The 23,692-nt window shown below is 38.5% G+C and overlaps 1 protein-coding gene across 1 annotated transcript in view; it reads left to right on the top strand.

Annotated features, from left to right (window-relative positions):
• Positions 1–23,692, top strand: part of PRPS2 (phosphoribosyl pyrophosphate synthetase 2) — a 386,813-nt gene that overhangs the window by 174,355 nt on the left and 188,766 nt on the right. The gene's annotated exons all lie outside the window — the stretch shown is intronic.

The raw sequence follows: 23,692 nt of genomic DNA, 5'->3' as shown, positions 1-23,692 counted from the left end.
CTTGGAACAAGGGTAAACAAAACGAGAAGCCCGTTGCTACTACCAAGTCGGCATGAAGGGGCGGCCCCCGATCCGGGACCGGATCTAGTAGGGGCAGACTTTCTCTCTTTGCCCAGGCTTGGGAAAGAGATGTTCAGGACCCCTGAGCACTGGAAATCGTGACCCACGGGTATCAACTGGAATTCAAAGGTTTTCTCCCAAGAGGGAGGTTTCTTTTTTCACGATTGTCTGTATACCAGATTAAAAGAGAGGCGTTCTTACGTTGTGTAGAAGACCCCTCTACTATTGGAGTAATTCATCCTGTTCCAAGACTAGAGCAGGGACGGGGGTTTTACTCAAATCTTTTTGTGGTTCCCAAAAAAGAGGGAATGTTCAGACCCATTTTATATCTCAAGAGTCTAAACAAGTTTCTCAGTGTCCCATCCTTCAAGATGGAGACCATTCGCTCAATTTTACCAATGATTCAGGAGGGTCAATATATGACTACCGTGGACTTGAAGGATGCATACCTGCATATTCCTATCCACAAGGATCATCATCAGTATTTAAGGCTCTTCCCTTTGTGTTGGCCACAGCACCCAGAATCTTCACAAAGGTTCTAGGGTCCCTTCTGGCGGTTCTCAGACCGCAGGGAATAGCAGTGGCGCCTTATCTAGACGATATTCTGATTCAGGCGTAGAATTATCATGTAACAAAATCTCATACAGACACAGTGTTAGCATTTCTGAGAACTCACGGATGGTAGGTGAATCTAGAAAAGGGTTCACTAATTCCACAGACAAGGGTTCCCTTCTTGGGAACTCTAATAGATTCTATAGAAATGAAGATTTTTCTGACTGAGGTCAGAAAGTCAAAGATTCTAAATACATGACGAGCTCTTCAGTCCAATCCTCTGCCATCAGTGGCTCAGTGCATGGAGGCAATTGGATTGATGGTAGCGGCAATGGACATCATTCAGTTTGCTCGATTTCATCTCAGACCACTGCAACTGTGCATGCTCGGACAGTGGAATGGGGATTATGCAAATTTATCTCCTCAGATAAATCTGAACCAAGAGACCAGAGACTCTATTCTTTGGTGGGTGTCGCCGGATCATCTGTCCCAAGGGACGTGTTTCCGCAGACCCTCGTGGTTGATAGTGACGACGGACGCCAGTCTACTAGGGTGGGGTGCAGTCTGGAATTCCCTGAAGGCTCAGGGTGTATGGACTCAGGTGGAGTCTCTACTTTCAATCAATATTCTGGAACTGAGGGCAATATTCAATGTGCTTCAGGGGTGGCCTCAATTGGCTTTGGCCAAATTAATCAGATTCCAGTTGCACAACATTACGACTGTGGCTTCAAGCAGTGGTGCCTTCCGTTTAGGTTCCTGTCTTGTCCCTCCCTTTCATCAGTGTCCTGTAGCTTTGGTATTGTATCCCACAAGTAAGGATGAAATCCGTGGACTCATCATATCTTGTAGAAGAAAAGTAAATTTATGCTTACCTGATAAATTTTCTTCTACAATATGACGAGTCCATGGCCCACCCTGTCATTTTTAAAACCGATTTAGATTATATTTTATTTTTTATAAACTTCAGTCACCTCTGCACCTTTGGCTTTTCCTTTCTCTTCCTAACTTCGGTCGAATGACTGGAGGTGGAGGGAAGGGAGGAGCTATATATACAGCTCTGCCGTGCTGCTCTTTGCCACTTCCTGTTAGCAGGAGGATAAATCCCACAAGTAAGGATGAAATCCGTGGACTCATCATATCTTGTAGAAGAAAAGTAAATTTATGCTTACCTGATACATTTTCTTCTACAATATGACGAGTCCATGGCCCACCCTGTCATTTTTAAAACCGATTTAGATTATATTTTATTTTTTATAAACTTCAGTCACCTCTGCACCTTTGGCTTTTCCTTTCTCTTCCTAACTTCGGTCGAATGACTGGAGGTGGAGGGAAGGGAGGAGCTATATATACAGCTCTGCCGTGCTGCTCTTTGCCACTTCCTGTTAGCAGGAGGATAAATCCCACAAGTAAGGATGAAATCCGTGGACTCGTCATATCGTAGAAAAAATTAATTTATCAGGTAAGCATAAATTTACTTTTTATATAGAAATCTCAAGGTGTTTACTGTATTATTAATATATATGTAATAACCATGACAATAATTGTGAAAGTGTTGCATTTGGGATATACTAATACTGTGTGAATGAAAACCGAGAAAGAAAACTAGCATTCCAAACATTACATTCCAGCAAACGGCAATAAGAGGATTACGGTCATTTGGCCTAATATAGAGACCTGGATCAACAATTTCAATGACTGTGCATTGTCTTTACAATTTTGCACTTTTGTATTTGATATCAACTCTATTTATAGTCTGGTATTGTGAATGTAAACTGTGAATATTGGCAACAACCAATACACTAAAGAAAATGTGCAAAAAAATACTCATAGTATCTCCTCAGTTTTTAGTTATAGTATCTAAATTGACTTCATAAATAGACTAAAAGTAGACTAGAAAGCTGTTACTTTGATCTAAGGAAGTAATGTTGTCTAAACCAGTGGTTCTCAACCAAAGTGACCTCAAGCCCCGGTAAATTTTAGCTAGACATGTCCATGGCCCGGTAGTTTTATATATATATATATATATATATATATATATATATATATATGCAGCAGGTGAGGACTGATCAGCCAGGCAAATAGGACCTGGGCCGAGGGACCAGCAAGTAGGGGGGCCCACAAATGGCATCCCCATGGATCCTGGTGCATTCCTTAAGCTGTTTTCAGTTGCCCTATCAATAACTAAGCAAAAAAAGTTGCTCTTTCAAAAATGATGTAGAATTAAGTGACAAATGGTTTAAAATTTTAGATGAGTGCTCTTTCAATTTAATAGATCTTTTGATTGATCACAGACAAAAGTTAGTTGACACCCTTGAAATAGAAATCGACCAAATACAAAAAGAATTAGAGCCTATGAAAGAACACTCTGAGTACCAAAGGCTAAACAGTGAGACTATAAAAGCAGTAGATGAATACCAGAATGAGATCATTAGGATTAAAAATGGCAAATTCAAGAGGGATGAGGATGATTATGCAGAAGGGGTGGTTTATACCTACAACAAGAAGACAGTGGATCCTAAGGATAATAATGGATGGACAGTCGTCCAATATAATAAAAACCATAATAAGAATAATCAGAATAACTATAGAAAATCCAATTTTTCCAATAGGAACAACTATGCACAATCACACAGTCATAATGGAGTGAAACAAGGGTCATATAATAGAAACCCACAATCTCACTATAATAGGTACAACTATCATGAACCATCCCATGGTAATTACTACAATAATAAGAATTCTACATATCAAAACCCCAACTATATCCCTCTACATAATAGATATGAACCCTTGCAAGACCAGCCAAATGACAATTACTCAGGAAATAATCCTAATCAGATTCCAATACGGAATAGATTAGAGTCCATTCAAGAATATACGAATAGCAACTTTCCAGGGGGCAATAATGCATTTAACATAAACACACAGATGCCCCTAGCTAACATGGGCCAGAATAGCCATAACATTCAAGAAAGACCCTCTACTTCTAATGCTGATTTTTTAGGGGTACGCAATCTGGCTCCATTGTGGAGGAGGAATATAGCCCCCCAGACTGCACCACCCCAACCACAGCGACAACAACAAAACAAAAAAAGACCACTTCCAAACGGGGAAGAAGAGGGAGAGGGCACACCTCAAAAAAGGAGAAACTACAAAAACTAGGAAAGGGGATCTTCAATCTTTCATCACACGTATTAACAGATGATGAGATTAGAATATTAGGAAGAGGCCTCTCATACTGCCCCCCTAATCCACACAAAATATTCGATTTATTTGTTGATCTCAATAAATACACAAGGAAGCTATCTTTACAAAGATATTTTGCCATCAAAAACCTTAAAAGAAAAGATATTTCAGGTATTCCTATCCTTACTGACACCATGGTTAGCCAAAGACACAATCCTACTATATATGTAGAACCGGAGACTATTATTGAGGAATTATTTGAGGGCTTTGTACATACATCTTTAACATTACCCTCTAGTTTTAATCCCCCGAAAAATGATGTCACTTATATTGACCTATATCAACAACTGGTTATGGAAGACCTAGATAAACTACCCCGCTATCCTAGTGGGCACAGAAGAATGTGGCCCAATGAAGAAAAAGCACTCAAATCCTTAGCCAATAATACTTCAATAGTCATTAGACAAGCGGACAAGGGGGGAGGTATTGTCCTACAGGATTATAATGACTATATTGGGGAAGCTAAACATATAGTACTCAATAATGAGTACTATAGGAAGTTAGATATGGATCCTACACAAACATTCATGAAAAAATTACAGCTGATTTTGGAATTTGGTAGTAAGGAGGGAATTTTGAATTAACAAGAGAAAGCATATCTCACTCCTATACATCCATCAATTCCCTATTACTACCATCTTCCCAAAATTCATAAGAATGCTACAAAGCCACCTGGGAGACCCATTATTGCGGGTATGAATGGATTAACAGATAAGCTTTCCCAATACATTGATAGTTTTCTACAAAAATATGTACAGAATTTACCTTCTTTTATTCGAGACACAACAGATCTACTGTATAAATTAAAAGAGATAAAATTGGAAAGAGATATGATTTGGGTATCTGCAGACGTTAGTGCCCTTTATTCTAATATAGCTCACGAATTAGGTCTCCTCACCGTTAGACATTATTTGGAGGAGGATATATATATGCCCCCGTTACAGAAAGAATATATTTTAAGATTAATAGAGTTTATTTTAAAACACAACTATTTTAAATTTTTAGATAATTTTTACCTGCAAATCAAAGGTACGGCCATGGGCACCAGGTTTGCCCCCAGCTTCGCAAATCTATTTATGGGATATTTTGAGAACAAATACATTTATAATTCGAGCTGGAGGGGCAACCTGGTGTTCTATGGCCGCTACATTGATGATTTGTTGTTCATATTTAAAGGGACACAAGAGGAGGCTACACATTTCTGTTCCTTTCTTAATGACAACTCAATGGGGATTCAATTCACCCATAATATACAAATCAAATCTATAGAATTTTTAGATCTAATTTTAACCAGTGATCATGAGTTCAACATCTGTACTTCAACATATTTCAAAATAGTTGATTGTAATAATTTTCTACATTACACAAGCAATCATCACAGACAGTGGAAAAATTGCATACCTTACAGTCAATTTTGCAGAATAAAAAGAAACTGCAGCACAGATGCTAAATTTCATGAACAATCTGAAATATTGATAGAAAGGTTTAAAGAAAAGGGATACCCTCTTGAAATAATTTTAGAGAGTTACAATAAGGCGAATAAAATTGATAGGTCCAGTTTACTTACAAACAAAAAGAAGTCAGATATATTGGGAAATAAAAAGGCAAACAGGAAGATAGATCAACCATGCTTTGTAACCCAATTTAATTCTAATCACAAATCCATCAAAAAAGTACTCCACAAACATTGGCCGATCTTAAGAGATCCAATTTTAAAGAAAAATTTAAGTCATTCACCAAACATAGTTTTCAGAAGGGCACCCGCGGTAAAACAGACTTTAGCCCCTAGTAAAGTGGTAATTTCAAAGAAAGCTATTGCTAATACCGCTATTAAAAATAACAAAGGACGGATAGGTACTTTTAGATGTGGTAAAACTAGATGTTTCATGTGCAAACACATAACACATGGCACTAGAAGCATCAAGGCCAATAGTACTGGGGAAATATTCCAGATAGGTGAACATTTGAACTGCAGCTCTACTTTTGTGATCTATGTGTTGACCTGCAAATGTGGGATACAGTATTTGGGACGCACGACACGAAATATACGCACTAGGTGGAGTGAGCATCTTCGTAATATTAAGAATTCATCAGATAAACATAGTGTACCCAGACATCATTTGTCAGAACATAAAGGTGATAAATGTACATTCAAGATTACACCGATAGAAAGTATTCCAGGTTCTAACAAATATAATAGATTTACTAAATTACGACAACGTGAAACTTTTTGGATATAGAAGTTTGGAACACTATTCCCTAATGGGCTCAACGAAGTTATCGACTCTGCAGCCTTCTAAATATATACATTGGCACAACATCACAGAGGTATACTCCTCATAAGAAGGAAATAGGGCCATAGATAGGTGACTGGATTATTTCATCCTCCCTAATATATCAGACAGGGGATGGACCATTTAGAGCATACAGTGGATAGATTTTAATATAATCATCTATCCATATTCCATGATAACTATAATATAACATCCTATACACGTAACAAGTAGTATAGTCTATTATTATTTCGATATAACATCTATCATATGTACTTAGTATCATCTAGATATAGCATCTCAGGACCCCATATATAACAAAAATATAAATAACACATTTAATTTTAGTCTTATATAAGTTTCCCTTATAATTTATATTACACCATTATAGTTGTATCAACATCACACATATTTTTAGATTCGCACTTCATGATCCACATGTATTCATTACTCTCACTAGTTTATATAGCACTAGATTATATATATCAACAAACTATTTATACACAGTTATTCTATATATATATATATATATATATATATATATATATATATACACGTATGCATCACATTAGTTTTTCACATGAACACATCTTACTATAGTATAGGCCTTCATTAAGAAGCATTTGGATGTATACTGATCCAATATATATTCCCCTTCTTTTTTTCACATTATTCATTGTGCACATCACTTTAGTACTAGAATCCTAATCACCTTTGAAATTGGGTTATTGTATACTATATATACACCCTTGTAGTTAGGGCTCATAAATTTGTTATTAGGAATATAGGGATATTCGTTAGTATTAATTCACTATTTTATTATTTAATTCACAATTATTATTATCACATCCTTATGGACGTATAGGAAACTGTATGAACAAAATACAACAGGAATAAAAAATTGACGAACAGGGCAAAAACTGCCTGATATATACTACATTACTCTGGGTACGCTACACATAATGCCCCATATGAATATAATAAATAGGGGTCACACTTTGGACCTAATATAATTAAAATTCACGAAGTAATGGTGACCGCTACTTTACATGTGTATTTACACATACTACATGCATAAGCTTCTGTTCCTGGTGGGAAGAATGGCACCATAGGTATAGGAGCCGTAAAGTTTAATCACTTTTTTAATCCATATAGTTATATATTGTGTTTATGGACTTATGATATTTATACATTATCTAGATATCAAATATTTTAAACCCTTTTTAAAATGAGTTAGGTACGATGTGTTTATATTTTATTATTTATCGATTGTTATATATATATATATATATGTAATCTACTTTTACTAGTGCATTAGGTGTGGAGAGAGCAAGATCAATATTTCAGTTTCCCTTGGTGTGGGATAACAGCCGCTGTGTACTACCATAGAACGGCATATAGCTGGGTTTCAGTAAAGTTCTCATTATTGATCTCAGGCACGCTGAGCGCACATCCCCCAACAATTAACATAGGTGATTGGCGTGATTCACACACACCTAGTGCGGGCAGCGTATCATAGAGGTTGATATGAAAACCGGAGTTGGTCATTGAGTGATAAGCTCACACACCTCTTTTAGGGAGGTCGTAATTATGTAGGTTGTATGGTAATCACGGCTATAAAAGCCGGTGGAAGTCCTATGTATAATATGCCTGATGAAACGGCCGTTAGTAGCCGAGAAACGCGTAGCATGTTTCCATATGCTCACCTATATGTAGCTTTGTATTACATTTTAATGGGTGTGAATGAGTAGAGCGCTGGAATTTTAAAAGATCCCAAACACCCTATTAATATAAGATCCTTCGGTCTTATAAATAGGTTTATCTAGATAGAAAAGGTTATAGGGGCGTTGTTTCCAGCTTAAGGGATCATACGTTGCTAAGTGACCTTTTATATTCCTAATATAGTGATAGGATGTGTATAATATAATATGATATAGTATTAAAATGGTGAAATATAAAGTGACAATATTTTGTTAATTCAGATTTTAAAAGGATATTTAAGAAAATGATGTGAGTAGATTACTCCTAAAATCTCTCTCCACAATGTGTACTTAGTGTCTAGTGATTTTAAACTTAAAAACCGTTCATATTCCTATTATACCAGAGTGCGTCTTACCCCTCTATTATGGGTGTGAATGAAAAGAAAGACAATATCAAAAATGAAAATACATCATCCAAAATAGATGCCGATTTATTAAAAATTAAAAATTGAAAAAATAAAAATAGAATAAAATAATAATTTAAAATAGAAAACCTTTATATAAGACTGTTTACAAGCTACTCTAAAATGAGAGTTTAGACTATGGGACGTCTCCCAAATTAATTTAAAACAATAATTATTGAACCTTGAGACAATTGCTGAGTTTAAACATTTGATACTAAATAACAAAGGAGCTAGCTCAAAATCCTGTTAAATAGTTACTCTGTCTGCGCTGACCTTTGATCTATGCTCAATACAATTTTAACACTCATCAACCTTTCAATTTTGGTATATGATATTAGAAAAAGCTCATACCTTATCTCTACTATACAGGTTTAAACAAGTATTTTGCAAATCGTATCCTTATAATATAAGCGGTTCTGCTTAGTTACAGTCCGTATCTCCGTGTGAGACTGCTCTTAGTGCCTTGCACGCAGTCAGAGTCTTTACTTTATCAGTATATGGTCATGTAAAGAAATGGAACTTTTAGTACACACTTTTTTGGGGCTTATTTGCTTTTCTTGTAACGGTACTCACAGATCCTTTTGAAATGGGCCGCTGTGTTTGTCAGATCAGCTTGTAGATTCTGACTGCAGTCCTTCTCGCTTTGCCGCCTCTGTTCGGCGTCTGACGTCACACTCCCCTAAAGGAGGATAATTTCCCCGAGACTCCGTATCTCCGTTAGTGGCTCAGCTGTAATATGTTAGAAATGGAACTGCACTTAGTGCTTTGCACGCAGTTCTTTAAGGTGGATTTTAAAATTGGTAGTTCAGAAATGGCAATGCCAATAGAAAAGTGCACAACCCGGGTTATGTGTACAAATCTTCACAATGTTAGTGTTCCTCAGTCTGTGTATAAGTCACTCAGCTCGATGCGTTTCGCTCTGTTCAGAGCTTTATCAAGATCTTGATAAAGCTCTGAACACAGCGAAACGCGTCGAGCTGAGTGACTTATACACAGACTGAGGAACACTAACATTGTGAAGATTTGTACACATAACCCGGGTTGTGCACTTTTCTATTGGCATTGCCATTTCTGAACTACCAATTTTAAAATCCACCTTAAAGAACTGCGTGCAAAGCACTAAGTGCAGTTCCATTTCTAACATCTTCCAGCTGAGCCACTAACGGAGATACGGAGTCTCGGGGAAATTATCCTCCTTTAGGGGAGTGTGACGTCAGACGCCGAACAGAGGCGGCAAAGCGAGAAGGACTGCAGTCAGAATCTACAAGCTGATCTGACAAACACAGCGGCCCATTTCAAAAGGATCTGTGAGTACCGTTACAAGAAAAGCAAATAAGCCCCAAAAAAGTGTGTACTAAAAGTTCCATTTCTTTACATGACCATATACTGATAAAGTAAAGACTCTGACTGCGTGCAAGGCACTAAGAGCAGTCTCACACGGAGATACGGACTGTAACTAAGCAGAACCGCTTATATTATAAGGATACGATTTGCAAAATACTTGTTTAAACCTGTATAGTAGAGATAAGGTATGAGCTTTTTCTAATATAATATACCAAAATTGAAAGGTTGATGAGTGTTAAAATTGTATTGAGCATAGATCAAAGGTCAGCGCAGACAGAGTAACTATTTAACAGGATTTTGAGCTAGCTCCTTTGTTATTTAGTATCAAATGTTTAAACTCAGCAATTGTCTCAAGGTTCAATAATTATTGTTTTAAATTGATTTGGGAGACGTCCCATAGTCTAAACTCTCATTTTAGAGTAGCTTGTAAACCGTCTTATATAAAGGTTTTCTATTTTAAATTATTATTTTTTCTTTCATGTAATTAACAAGAGTCCATGAGCTAGTGACGTATGGGATATACATTCCTACCAGGAGGGGCAAAGTTTCCCAAACCTTAAAATGCCTATAAATACACCCCTCACCACACCCACAAATCAGTTTTACAAACTTTGCCTCCAAGGGAGGTGGTGAAGTAAGTTTGTGCTAGATTCTACGTTGATATGCGCTCCGCAGCAAGTTGGAGCCCGGTTTTCCTCTCAGCGTGCAGTGAATGTCAGAGGGATGTGAAGAGAGTATTGCCTATTGAATGCAGTGATCTCCTTCTACGGGGTCTATTTCATAAGGTTCTCTGTTATCGGTCGTAGAGATTCATCTCTTACCTCCCTTTTCAGATCGACGATATACTCTTATATTTACCATTACCTCTACTGATTCTCGTTTCAGTACTGGTTTGGCTTTCTACAAACATGTAGATGAGTGTCCTGGGGTAAGTAAGTCTTATTTTCTGTGACACTCTAAGCTATGGTTGGGCACTTTATTTATAAAGTTCTAAATATATGTATTCAAACATTTATTTGCCTTGACTCAGAATGTTCAACTTTCCTTATTTTCAGACAGTCAGTTTCATATTTGGGATTATGCATTGAATTATCATATTTTTCTTACCTCAAAAATTTGACTTTTTTCCCTGTGGGCTGTTAGGCTCGCGGGGGCTGAAAATGCTTCATTTTATTGCGTCATTCTTGGCGCTGACTTTTTTGGCGCAAAAATTCTTTTCCGTTTCCGGCGTCATACGTGTCGCCGGAAGTTGCGTCATTTTTTGACGTTATTTTGCGCCAAAAATGTCGGCGTTCCGGATGTGGCGTCATTTTTGGCGCCAAAAGCATTTAGGCGCCAAATAATGTGGGCGTCTTATTTGGCGCTAAAAAATATGGGCGTCGCTTTTGTCTCCACATTATTTCAGTCTCATTTTTCATTTGCTTCTGGTTGCTAGAAGCTTGATATTTGGCATTCTTTCCCATTCCTGAAACTGTCTTATAAGGAATTTGATCTATTTTGCTTTATATGTTGTTTTTTCTCTTACATATTGCAAGATGTCTCACGTTGCATCTGAGCCAGAAGATACTACAGGAAAATCACTGCCTGCTGGATCTACCAAAGCTAAGTGTATCTGCTGTAAACTTTTGGTAGCTATTCCTCCAGCTGTTGTTTGTAATAATTGTCATGACAAACTTGTTAAAGCAGATAATATTTCCTTTAGTAATGTACCATTGCCTGTTGCAGTTCCCTCAACATCTAAGGTGCAGAATGTTCCTGATAACATAAGAGATTTTGTTTCTGAATCCATAAAGAAGGCTTTGTCTGTTATTTCTCCTTCTAGTAAACGTAAAAAGTCTTTTAAATCTTCTCTCTCTACAGATGAATTTTTAAATGAACACCATCATTCTGATTCTTTGGACTCTTCTGGTTCAGAGGATTCTATCTCAGAGATTGATGCTGATAAATCTTCATATTTATTTAAGATGGAATTTATTCGCTCTTTACTTAAAGAAGTACTAATTGCTTTAGAAATAGAGGATTCTAGTCCTCTTGATACTAATTCTATACGTTTGGATAAGGTTTTTAAAGCTCCTGCGGTTATTCCAGAAGTTTTTCCTGTTCCTAATGCTATTTCTGCAGTAATTTCCAAAGAATGGGATAAATTGGGTAATTCATTTACTCCTTCTAAACGTTTTAAGCAATTATATCCTGTTCCGCCTGACAGGTTAGAATTTTGGGTCAAAATCCCTAAAGTTGATGGGGCTATTTCTACCCTTGCTAAACGTACTACCATTCCTACGTCAGATGGTACCTCGTTTAAGGATCCTTTAGATAGAAAAATTGAATCTTTTCTAAGAAAAGCTTATCTGTGTTCAGGTAATCTTCTTAGACCTGCTATATCATTGGCTGATGTTGCTGCAGCTTCAACTTTTTGGTTGGAAACTCTAGCGCAACAAGTAACAAATCGTGATTCTCATGATATTATTATTCTTCTCCAGCATGCTAATAATTTTATCTGTGATGCCATTTTTGATATTATTAGAGTTGATGTTAGGTTTATGTCTCTGGCTATCTTAGCCAGAAGAGCTTTATGGCTTAAGACTTGGAATGCTGATATGGCTTCTAAATCAACTCTACTTTCCATTTCTTTCCAGGGAAACAAATTATTTGGTTCTCAGTTGGATTCTATTATTTCAACTGTTACTGGTGGGAAAGGAACTTTTTTACCACAGGATAAAAAATCTAAAGGTAAAAACAGGGCTAACAATCGTTTTCGTTCCTTTCGTTTCAACAAAGAACAAAAGCCTGATCCTTCGTCCTCAGGAGCAGTTTCAGTTTGGAAACCATCTCCAGTCTGGAATAAATCCAAGCCTGCTAGAAAGGCAAAGCCTGCTTCTAAGTTCACATGAAGGTACGGCCCTCATTCCAGTTCAGCTGGTAGGGGGCAGGTTACGTTTTTTCAAAGAAATTTGGATCAATTCTGTTCACAATCTTTGGATTCAGAACATTGTTTCAGAAGGGTACAGAATTGGTTTCAAGATGAGACCTCCTGCAAAGAGATTTTTTCTTTCCCGTGTCCCAGTAAATCCAGTGAAAGCTCAAGCATTTCTGAATTGTGTTTCAGATCTAGAGTTGGCTGGAGTAATTATGCCAGTTCCAGTTCCGGAACAGGGGATGGGGTTTTATTCAAATCTCTTCATTGTACCAAAGAAGGAGAATTCCTTCAGACCAGTTCTGGATCTAAAATTATTGAATCGTTATGTAAGGATACCAACGTTCAAGATGGTAACTGTAAGGACTATATTGCCTTTTGTTCAGCAAGGGAATTATATGTCCACAATAGATTTACAGGATGCATATCTGCATATTCCGATTCATCCAGATCATTATCAGTTCCTGAGATTCTCTTTTCTAGACAAGCATTACCAATTTGTGGCTCTACCGTTTGGCCTTGCTACAGCTCCAAGAATTTTCACAAAAATTCTCGGTGCCCTTCTGTCTGTAATCAGAGAACAGGGTATTGTGGTATTTCCTTATTTGGACGATATCTTGGTACTTGCTCAGTCTTTACATTTAGCAGAGTCTCATACGAATCGACTTGTGTTGTTTCTTCAAGATCATGGTTGGAGGATCAATTTACCAAAAAGTTCTTTGATTCCTCAAACAAGGGTAACCTTTCTGGGTTTCCAGATAGATTCAGTGTCCATGACTCTGTCTTTAACAGACAAGAGACGTCTAAAATTGATTACAGCTTGTCGAAACCTTCAGTCTCAATCATTCCCTTCGGTAGCCTTATGCATGGAAATTCTAGGTCTTATGACTGCTGCATCGGACGCGATCCCCTTTGCTCGTTTTCACATGCGACCTCTTCAGCTCTGTATGCTGAACCAATGGTGCAGGGATTACACGAAGATATATCTATTAATATCTTTAAAACCGATTTTCGACACTCTCTAACGTGGTGGACAGATCACCATCGTTTAATTCAGGGGGCTTCTTTTGTTCTTCCGACCTGGACTGTAATTTCAACAGATGCAAGTCTCACAGGTTGGGGAGCTGTGTGGGGATCTCTGACGGCACAAGGAGTTTGGGAATCTCAGGAGGTGAGATTACCGATCAATATTTTGGAACTCCGTGCAATTTTCAGAGCTCTTCAGTTTTGGCCTCTTCTGAAGAGAGAATCGTTCATTTGTTTTCAGACAGACAATGTCACAACTGTGGCATACATCAATCATCAAGGAGGGACTCACAGTCCTCTGGCTATGAAAGAAGTATCTCGAATTTCTTCTGTTATGTGTGATCAGTCCACGGGTCATCATTACTTCTGGGATATAACTCCTCCCCAACAGGAAATGCTAGAGGATTCACCCAGCAGAGCTGCATATAGCTCCTCCCCTCTACGTCAGTCCCAGTCATTCTCTTGCACCCAACGACTAGATAGGATGTGTGAGAGGACTATGGTGATTATACTTAGTTTTTATGACTTCAATCAAAAGTTTGTTATTTTACAATAGCACCGGAGCGTGTTATTACTTCTCTGGCAGAGTTTGAGGAAGAATCTGCCAGAGTTTTTTACTATGATTTTAACCGGAGTTGTTAAGATCATATTGCTGTTCTCGGCCATCTGAGGGAGGTAAAGGCTTCAGATCAGGGGACAGCGGGCAGATGAATCTGCATTGAGGTATGTAGCAGTTTTTATTTTCTGAATGGAATTGATGAGAAAATCCTGCCATACCGTTAAAATGACATGTATGTATACACTTCAGTATTCTGGGGATGGTATTTCACCGGAACTACTCTGTTAAAGGTCACTAATCCTTTTAATAACTATTTATCATGTTAAACGTTTTTGCTGGAATGTAGAATCGTTTACATTGCTGAGGTACTGTGTGAATAAATATTTGGGCATTATTTTCCACTTGGCAGCCTTTTTTTGCTTTTATTTGTGACAGTTTCGTTTCTCTTCACTGCTGTGTGGGAGAGGGAGGGGCCGTTTTTGGCGCTCTTTGCTACGCATCAAAAAATTCCAGTCAGTTACTTTTATATTTCCTGCATGATCCGGTTCATCTCTGACAGATCTCAGGGGTCTTCAAACTTCTTTGAAGGGAGGTAAATTCTCTCAGCAGAGCTGTGAGAATTCTTATAGTGACTGTGAATAAAAACGTTGCTTTGTAATTTTTATGTCAAATTTAATTATTGTTATTTTACTAATGGGAACAAACCTTTGCTAAAAGATTCTAAACAAATTCCTAAGAGTTCCATCCTTCAAAATGGAAACTATTCGGACAATCTTACCCATGATCCAAAAGGGTCAGTACATGACCACAGTGGATTTAAAAGATGCTTACCTTCACATACCGATCCACAAAGATCATCACCGGTATCTAAGGTTTGCCTTCTTAGACAGGCACTACCAGTTTGTAGCTCTTCCATTCGGATTGGCTACGGCTCCAAGAATCTTCACAAAGGTTCTGGGTGCCCTTCTGGCGGTACTAAGACCGCGAGGGATTTCGGTAGCTCCGTACCTAGACGACATTCTAATACAAGCTTCAAGCTTTCAGACTGCCAAGTCTCATACAGAGTTAGTTCTGGCATTTCTAAGGTCGCATGGATGGAAAGTGAACGAAAAGAAGAGTTCTCTTTTTCCTCTCACAAGAGTTCCATTCTTGGGGACTCTTATAGATTCTGTAGAAATGAAGATTTACCTGACAGAAGACAGGTTAACAAAGCTTCAAAATGCATGCCGTGTCCTTCATTCCATTCAACACCCGTCAGTAGCTCAATGCATGGAGGTGATCGGCTTAATGGTAGCGGCAATGGACATAGTACCTTTTGCACGCCTACACCTCAGACCGCTGCAATTGTGCATGCTAAGTCAGTGGAATGGGGATTACTCAGATTTGTCCCCTACTCTGAATCTGAATCAAGAGACCAGAAATTCTCTTCTATGGTGGCTTTATCGGCCACACCTGTCCAGGGGGATGCCATTCAGCAGGCCAGACTGGACAATTGTAACAACAGACGCCAGCCTACTAGGTTGGGGCGCTGTCTGGAATTCTCTGAAGGCTCAGGGACTATGGAATCAGGAGGAGAGTCTCCTTCCAATAAACATTCTGGAATTGAGAGCAGTTCTCAATGCCCTTCTGGCTTGGCCCCAATTAACAACTCGGGGGTTCATCAGGTTTCAGTCGGACAACATCACGACTGTAGCTTACATCAACCATCAGGGAGGGACAAGAAGCTCCCTAGCAATGATGGAAGTATCAAAGATAATTCGCTGGGCAGAGTCTCACTCTTGCCACCTGTCAGCAATCCACATCCCGGGAGTGGAGAACTGGGAGGCGGATTTCTTGAGTCGCCAGACTTTTCATCCGGGGGAGTGGGAACTTCATCCGGAGGTCTTTGCCCAAATACTTCGACGTTGGGGCAAACCAGAGATAGATCTCATGGCGTCTCGCCAGAACGCCAAACTTCCTCACTACGGGTCCAGATCCAGGGATCCGGGAGCGGTTCTGATAGATGCTTTGACAGCACCTTGGAACTTCGGGATGGCTTATGTGTTTCCACCCTTCCCGCTGCTTCCTCGATTGATTGCCAAAATCAAACAGGAGAGAGCATCAGTGATTCTAATAGCGCCTGCATGGCCACGCAGGACTTGGTATGCAGATCTAGTGGACATGTCATCCTGTCCGCCTTGGTCTCTACCTCTAAGACAGGACCTTCTGATACAGGGTCCATTCAAACATCAAAATCTAAGTTCTCTGAAGCTGACTGCTTGGAAATTGAACGCTTGATTTTATCAAAACGTGGTTTTTCTGAGTCGGTTATTGATACCCTGATACAGGCTAGGAAGCCTGTTACCAGAAGGATTTACCATAAAATATGGCGTAAATACCTATACTGGTGCGAATCCAAAGGTTACTCCTGGAGTAAGATTAGGATCGCTAGGATATTGTCTTTTCTACAAGAAGGTTTAGAAAAGGGTTTATCAGCTAGTTCATTAAAGGGACAGATTTCAGCTCTGTCCATCTTGTTACACAGGCGTCTGTCAGAAAATCCAGACATCCAGGCTTTTTGTCAGGCTTTAGCTAGGATCAAGCCTGTGTTTAAAGCTGTTGCTCCGCCATGGAGTTTAAACTTAGTTCTTAACGTTTTACAAGGTGTTCCGTTTGAACCCCTTCATTCCATTGATATAAAATTGTTATCTTGGAAAGTTCTGTTTTTAATGGCTATTTCCTCGGCTCGAAGAGTCTCTGAGTTATCAGCCTTACATTGTGATTCTCCTTATCTGATTTTTCACTCAGACAAGGTAGTTCTGCGTACTAAACCTGGGTTCTTACCTAAGGTAGTCACTAACAGGAATATCAATCAAGAGATTGTTGTTCCATCCTTGTGTCCAAATCCTTCTTCAAAGAAGGAACGTCTTCTACACAATCTGGATGTAGTTCGTGCCCTCAAGTTCTACTTGCAGGCAACTAAAGATTTTCGCCAAACTTCTTCCCTGTTTGTCGTTTATTCTGGACAGAGGAGAGGTCAAAAAGCTTCTGCTACCTCTCTCTCTTTTTGGCTTCGTAGCATAATACGTTTAGCCTATGAGACTGCTGGACAGCAGCCTCCTGAAAGAATTACAGCCCACTCCACTAGAGCTGTGGCTTCCACTTGGGCCTTTAAGAATGAGGCCTCTGTTGAACAGATTTGCAAGGCTGCAACTTGGTCTTCGCTTCATACTTTTTCCAAATTTTACAAATTTGACACTTTTGCTTCTTCGGAGGCTATTTTTGGGAGAAAGGTTCTTCAGGCAGTGGTTCCTTCTGTATAATGAGCCTGCCTATCCCTCCCGTCATCCGTGTACTTTTGCTTTGGTATTGGTATCCCAGAAGTAATGATGACCCGTGGACTGATCACACATAACAGAAGAAAACATAATTTATGCTTACCTGATAAATTCCTTTCTTCTGTTGTGTGATCAGTCCACGGCCCGCCCTGTTTTAAGGCAGGTAAATATTTTTTAAATTATACTCCAGTCACCACTTCACCCTTGGTTACTCCTTTCTCGTTGATTCTTGGTCGAATGACTGGGACTGACGTAGAGGGGAGGAGCTATATGCAGCTCTGCTGGGTGAATCCTCTTGCATTTCCTGTTGGGGAGGAGTTATATCCCAGAAGTAATGATGACCCGTGGACTGATCACACAACAGAAGAAAGGAATTTATCAGGTAAGCATAAATTATGTTTTTGGTTTGGGCGGAATCCAGCTCCTGTCTAATCTCTGCGGTTCATATCCCAGGTGTAGACAATTGGGAAGCGGATTATCTCAGTCGCCAAACGTTGCATCCGGGCGAATGGTCTCTTCACCCAGAGGTATTTCTTCAGATTGTTCAAATGTGGGGGCTCCCAGAGATAGATCTGATGGCCTCTCATCTAAACAAGAAACTTCCCAGGTATCTGTCCAGATCCCGGGATCCTCAGGCGGAGGCAGTGGATGCATTATCACTTCCTTGGAAGTATCATCCTGCCTATATCTTTCCGCCTCTAGTTCTTCTTCCAAGAGTAATCTCCAAGATTCTGAGGGAATGCTCGTTTGTTCTGCTAATAGCTCCGGCATGGCCTCACAGGTTTTGGTATGCGGATCTTGTCCGGATGGCATCTTGCCAACCATGGACTCTTCCGTTAAGACCAGACCTTCTGTCGCAAGGTCCTTTTTTCCATCCGGATCTGAAATCCTTAAATTTAAAGGTATGGAGATTGAACGCTTGATTCTTGGTCAAAGAGGTTTCTCTGACTCCGTGATTAATACTATGTTACAGGCTCGTAAATCTGTATCTCGAGAGATATATTATAGAGTCTGGAAGACTTATATTTCTTGGTGTCTTTCTCATCATTTTTCTTGGCATTCTTTTAGAATACCGAGAATTTTACAGTTTCTTCAGGATGGTTTAGATAAGGGTTTGTCCGCAAGTTCTTTGAAAGGACAAATCTCCGCTCTTTCTGTTCTTTTTCACAGAAAGATTGCTATTCTTCCTGATATTCATTGTTTTGTACAAGCTTTGGTTCGTATAAAACCTGTCATTAAGTCAATTTCTCCTCCTTGGAGTTTGAATTTGGTTCTGGGAGCTCTTCAAGCTCCTCCGTTTGAACCTATGCATTCATTGGACATTAAATTACTTTCTTGGAAAGTTTTGTTCCTTTTGGCCATCTCTTCTGCTAGAAGAGTTTCTGAATTATCTGCTCTTTCTTGTGAGTCTCCTTTTCTGATTTTTCATCAGGATAAGGCGGTGTTGCGAACTTCTTTTGAATTTTTACCTAAAGTTGTGAATTCCAACAACATTAGTAGAGAAATTGTGGTTCCTTCATTATGTCCTAATCCTAAGAATTCTAAGGAGAAATCGTTGCATTCTTTGGATGTTGTTAGAGCTTTGAAATATTATGTTGAAGCTACGAAATCTTTCCGTAAGACTTCTAGTCTATTTGTTATCTTTTCCGGTTCTAGAAAAGGCCAGAAAGCTTCTGCCATTTCTTTGGCATCTTGGTTGAAATCTTTAATTCATCTTGCCTATGTTGAGTCGGGTAAAATTCCGCCTCAGAGAATTACAGCTCATTCTACTAGGTCAGTATCTACTTCCTGGGCGTTTAGGAATGAAGCTTCGGTTGACCAGATCTGCAAAGCAGCAACTTGGTCCTCTTTGCATACTTTTACTAAATTCTACCATTTTGATGTATTTTCTTCTTCTGAAGCAGTTTTTGGTAGAAAAGTTCTTCAGGCAGCGATTTCAGTTTGAATCTTCTGCTTATGTTTTTCGTTAAACTTTATTTTGGGTGTGGATTATTTTCAGCAGGAATTGGCTGTCTTTATTTTATCCCTCCCTCTCTAGTGACTCTTGTGTGGAAAGATCCACATCTTGGGTAGTCATTATCCCATACGTCACTAGCTCATGGACTCTTGTTAATTACATGAAAGAAAACATAATTTATGTAAGAACTTACCTGATAAATTCATTTCTTTCATATTAACAAGAGTCCATGAGGCCCACCCTTTTTTGTGGTGGTTATGATTTTTTTGTATAAAGCACAATTATTCCAATTCCTTATTTTATATGCTTCGCACTTTTTTTCTTATCACCCCACTTCTTGGCTATTCGTTAAACTGATTTGTGGGTGTGGTGAGGGGTGTATTTATAGGCATTTTAAGGTTTGGGAAACTTTGCCCCTCCTGGTAGGAATGTATATCCCATACGTCACTAGCTCATGGACTCTTGTTAATATGAAAGAAATGAATTTATCAGGTAAGTTCTTACATAAATTATGTTATTCTATTATTTTTATTTTTTCAATTTTTAATTTTTAATAAATCGGCATCTATTTTGGATGATGTATTTTCATTTTTGATATTGTCTTTTCATTCACACCCATAATAGAGGGGTAAGACGCACTCTGGTATAATAGGAATATGAACGGTTTTTAAGTTTAAAATCACTAGACACTAAGTACACATTGTGGAGAGAGATTTTAGGAGTAATCTACTCACATCATTTTCTTAAATATCCTTTTAAAATCTGAATTAACAAAATATTGTCACTTTATATTTCACCATTTTAATACTATATCATATTATATTATACACATCCTATCACTATATTAGGAATATAAAAGGTCACTTAGCAACGTATGATCCCTTAAGCTGGAAACATCGCCCCTATAACCTTTTCTATCTAGCTTTGTATTACAGCCAATATTGTTTATATCAATAAATACCTTGATTTTATTCTGGCTTTGCTACTTATTGGGTGAGAACAGCATTACCATACACCTACGTTGGAGGAACCTTTGAGACCGGAGGGAGCTAGCTGGTTAGCTCTGATAGCCAGCCTGCGTCTACAAGCACATAAGTGTGCTTCTTCAAATTGTGAGTACCCTGTGTAAGAATTGTGGAGTTGGGGTTTTCTGGTTATCACGGATACACACATTTGGGCGCTTCTTATCTTTCAGATTGGGAGCGAGCGATTGCTGGAGGGAGCAAGCTGGGTAGCTCTGATAGCCAGCCCGCTACTACTAGCACATAAGTGTGCTTGAGGATATTGTGAGTAGTCTGTGTATAAGATTGGTGTCTGTTTCACTTCGTTGTTCGCTACGGATACACACATTTGTGCGCCTCTCTTGTGTTTGCAGTTTTCTAAGCAAAAAAAGTGTGGGTTTAGAGGGGCCCTGGCGGGGGTCTGTCGCTGTGAGGGCCATGGAGTGTGGGGTCTGGCCCTGGAGGTTGGGTACCCTTTCTCTGGACCTTAATGTTGGGGGTCCTGGCTCTGTAATACATTTTGTTCAGTGTGAGACAGTGTTCCTGGGACCTTGATTGGTATCAGTCTGCCCTTGGTGTGCAGTGGGGTAAGAGCGTGCAGTGGGGGCATGACAGGCCGGGGCCCACCAGCAGGGCTATCACGGCCCGGTACTGGGCCACGGCCCGGCTGTTGAGAAACCAGGGTCTAAACTGACAAACTTCCTGATTTAGAGGTAGTAGATGATATTTGTGATGACATATCACAATTAACTATCAGAACAAAATGGTGTTTTCAATAATGAAAATGGCAGATGCTGGTAATACACCACCCACAGGCAGATATTGCGTGCAGGTTATTTCAGTGTGTTTTGTGTGGGGGTCTTTTTGTCCTATCCTGTCGCTGCTAGTATCTAAATACTGTGTCAGCAAACGGAATTGGACAAGTACTCTCCTACTCATACATTGTTAATTATAGAGCTTCTTGAATTACAGTGCACTCTTTTATGCTAAATTTGATAAGCGACTTACTCTTTCTTATAAACACGTTTACATAATTGCACTTTGCTGTTCCTTTTGTTGCACGCGTTTTACCTACCAAAACACTCTCCCCCCCCAAGGGAAACCCATTATTTTCTGGCTTGACAAATCCAAGGTTCCAAAAGCCACAGTTCTTCAAATGTTGTTTATGGTTCCTGTTAGGAAGTTTATTGAATAGGAGCACTAAACTGATACGTGACTATACCAGTGCGACCCTTGCAGATCTAAATTATGATTCTTTATACAGAAATTTTGATCTACAAAGTAAATTTCTGAATCAGGTGACTATGTAAAGTCTGGTCTGTGAATTGCTGAGCAATATAAATGGTATATAAAGTCATTGCTTGGTTTTATATAGTTAGATTTGCATCACATTCAATTATTAAATCTTAACCAGAGTGTCTGGACACTCTGGAGCCTTGACTCATAGTAGTGGGTGTTGCTGGGGTAAAGGTCTTCACATAGCAGTAAGCTGTATATGGATTTGATGCTAAGTGACCTATCACTGCATAATGATATATTTTAGTCTTGTAAAAAAGTACAAGAGAAAATGTTCGAAAGTGTTAATGGTGTTGGCATATAACAATTTAATCCCTGCAAAGGGTTTAAGGGTACAGTGTACTGTAAATTTGTTTTTTTCTTAATGTGTTTTCAATTACTTGTTATACTAGCTGCAGGGTATCAAATGTGTGAGAAATTGCTCCTTTTGCTTTATTTTTGTATTTTTAAATAGCTGGTTTTGTTCTTTGAAACTACAACCCATCAAAATTAGTTGAGCTTGCACAAAAATCAGTAGACATGAGCATTCATCAGCTTTGTTAGCTACCAAATGCCAATGTCTAAAAATCAGATGTCCTTAGTGTATCACTTTCTTTAAACACACATGCTTCATTATTTTATCTCTGTGAACCAAAGATCAATACTTAAGCAATAAAATGTTAAATTTCAATTGATCTATTTTTTCTGCTGGCGTTATTTACACAGGTTTTCTTTAACCTATACTTAAAGGGACATGTAACCCAAAAAAATTATTTCATGATTCGGATAGAAAATTAAATTTCAAACAACTTTCCAATTTACTTCTATTATTTAATTTGCTTCTTTCTCTTGTTATCCTTTGCTGAAATGTTTATCTAGGCAAGTTCATGTGCAGCACAGAATCTAGGTTCTAGCTGTTGATTGGTGGCTTCATATATAAACTGATTGTCATTGGCTCACCCATGTGTTCAGTTAGAACAAATGATACCAAGAGAATTAAACAGATTAGATAATAGAAGTAAATTAGAAAGTTGTTTAAAATTGTATTCTCTATCTGAATCATGAAAGAAAAAAATTGTGTTTCATGTCCCTTTAAGTATAAAAACTTTTAAAATAGGTAGGGATACCACAGGAAAAATCTGCTATTTCAAATACTGAAACAAAGTTAAAAGGACAGTCTACATCAGAATTTTTATTGTTTAAAAAAAATAGATAATCCCTTTATTACCCATTCCCTAGTTTCGCATAACCAACAGATATATAAATACACTTTTTACCTCTGATTACCTTGTATCTAAGCCTCTGCAAACTGCCCCATTATTTCAGTTCTTTTGACAGACAACCATTTTAGCCAATCAGAGCTTGCTCACTGGAACTCCATGTGCTTGAGCACAGTGTTATCTATATGATAAACGTGAACTAACACCCTCTAGTGGTGAAAAACTGTCAAAATGCCCTGAGACAGAGGCAGCCTTCAAGGGCTTGGAAATTGGCATATGACCCTCCTAGGTTTAGCCTTCAACTAAGAATACCAAGAGAACAAAGCAAAATCAGTGATAAAAGTAAATTGGAAAATTGTTTTAAATGTCATTATCTATCTAAATCATGAAAGTTTATTTTGGACTAGACTGTCCCTTTTTAAATGAGCTATTTGAATACACTCCAGCAGGTAAAATAGATCATTAGAGACACATTTTGGGTAAAATGTCCCATAGTTAATCGGGTCCAGAGCAGCAATTTACTACTGAGACCTAACTAAACGCATCTAATGAGCTAAGTACAAACACAGCTGTCGTGCATTGCTGCTGTGTAGCCTACCTGGGTATGCCTTTCAACAAATGATAGCAAGAAAATTAACAACATTTTATAATCAAAATAAAATGAAAAATCTCATAAAATTGTGTGTCCTATCTGATTTATGAAAGTTTATTTTTGACGTTCTTGGGTTTTTTTTTTTTTTACATAGGTTATGAATAATTTACCTTATGCAATCAGAAACAGTAA

Source organism: Bombina bombina, chromosome 3, assembly GCF_027579735.1.
Source record: "Bombina bombina isolate aBomBom1 chromosome 3, aBomBom1.pri, whole genome shotgun sequence".
In the NCBI taxonomy this organism is placed as follows: Eukaryota; Metazoa; Chordata; class Amphibia; order Anura; family Bombinatoridae; genus Bombina; species Bombina bombina.
Note: the sequence above shows the minus strand (reverse complement) of the source record. Positions and strands in the feature narration are given on the sequence as shown.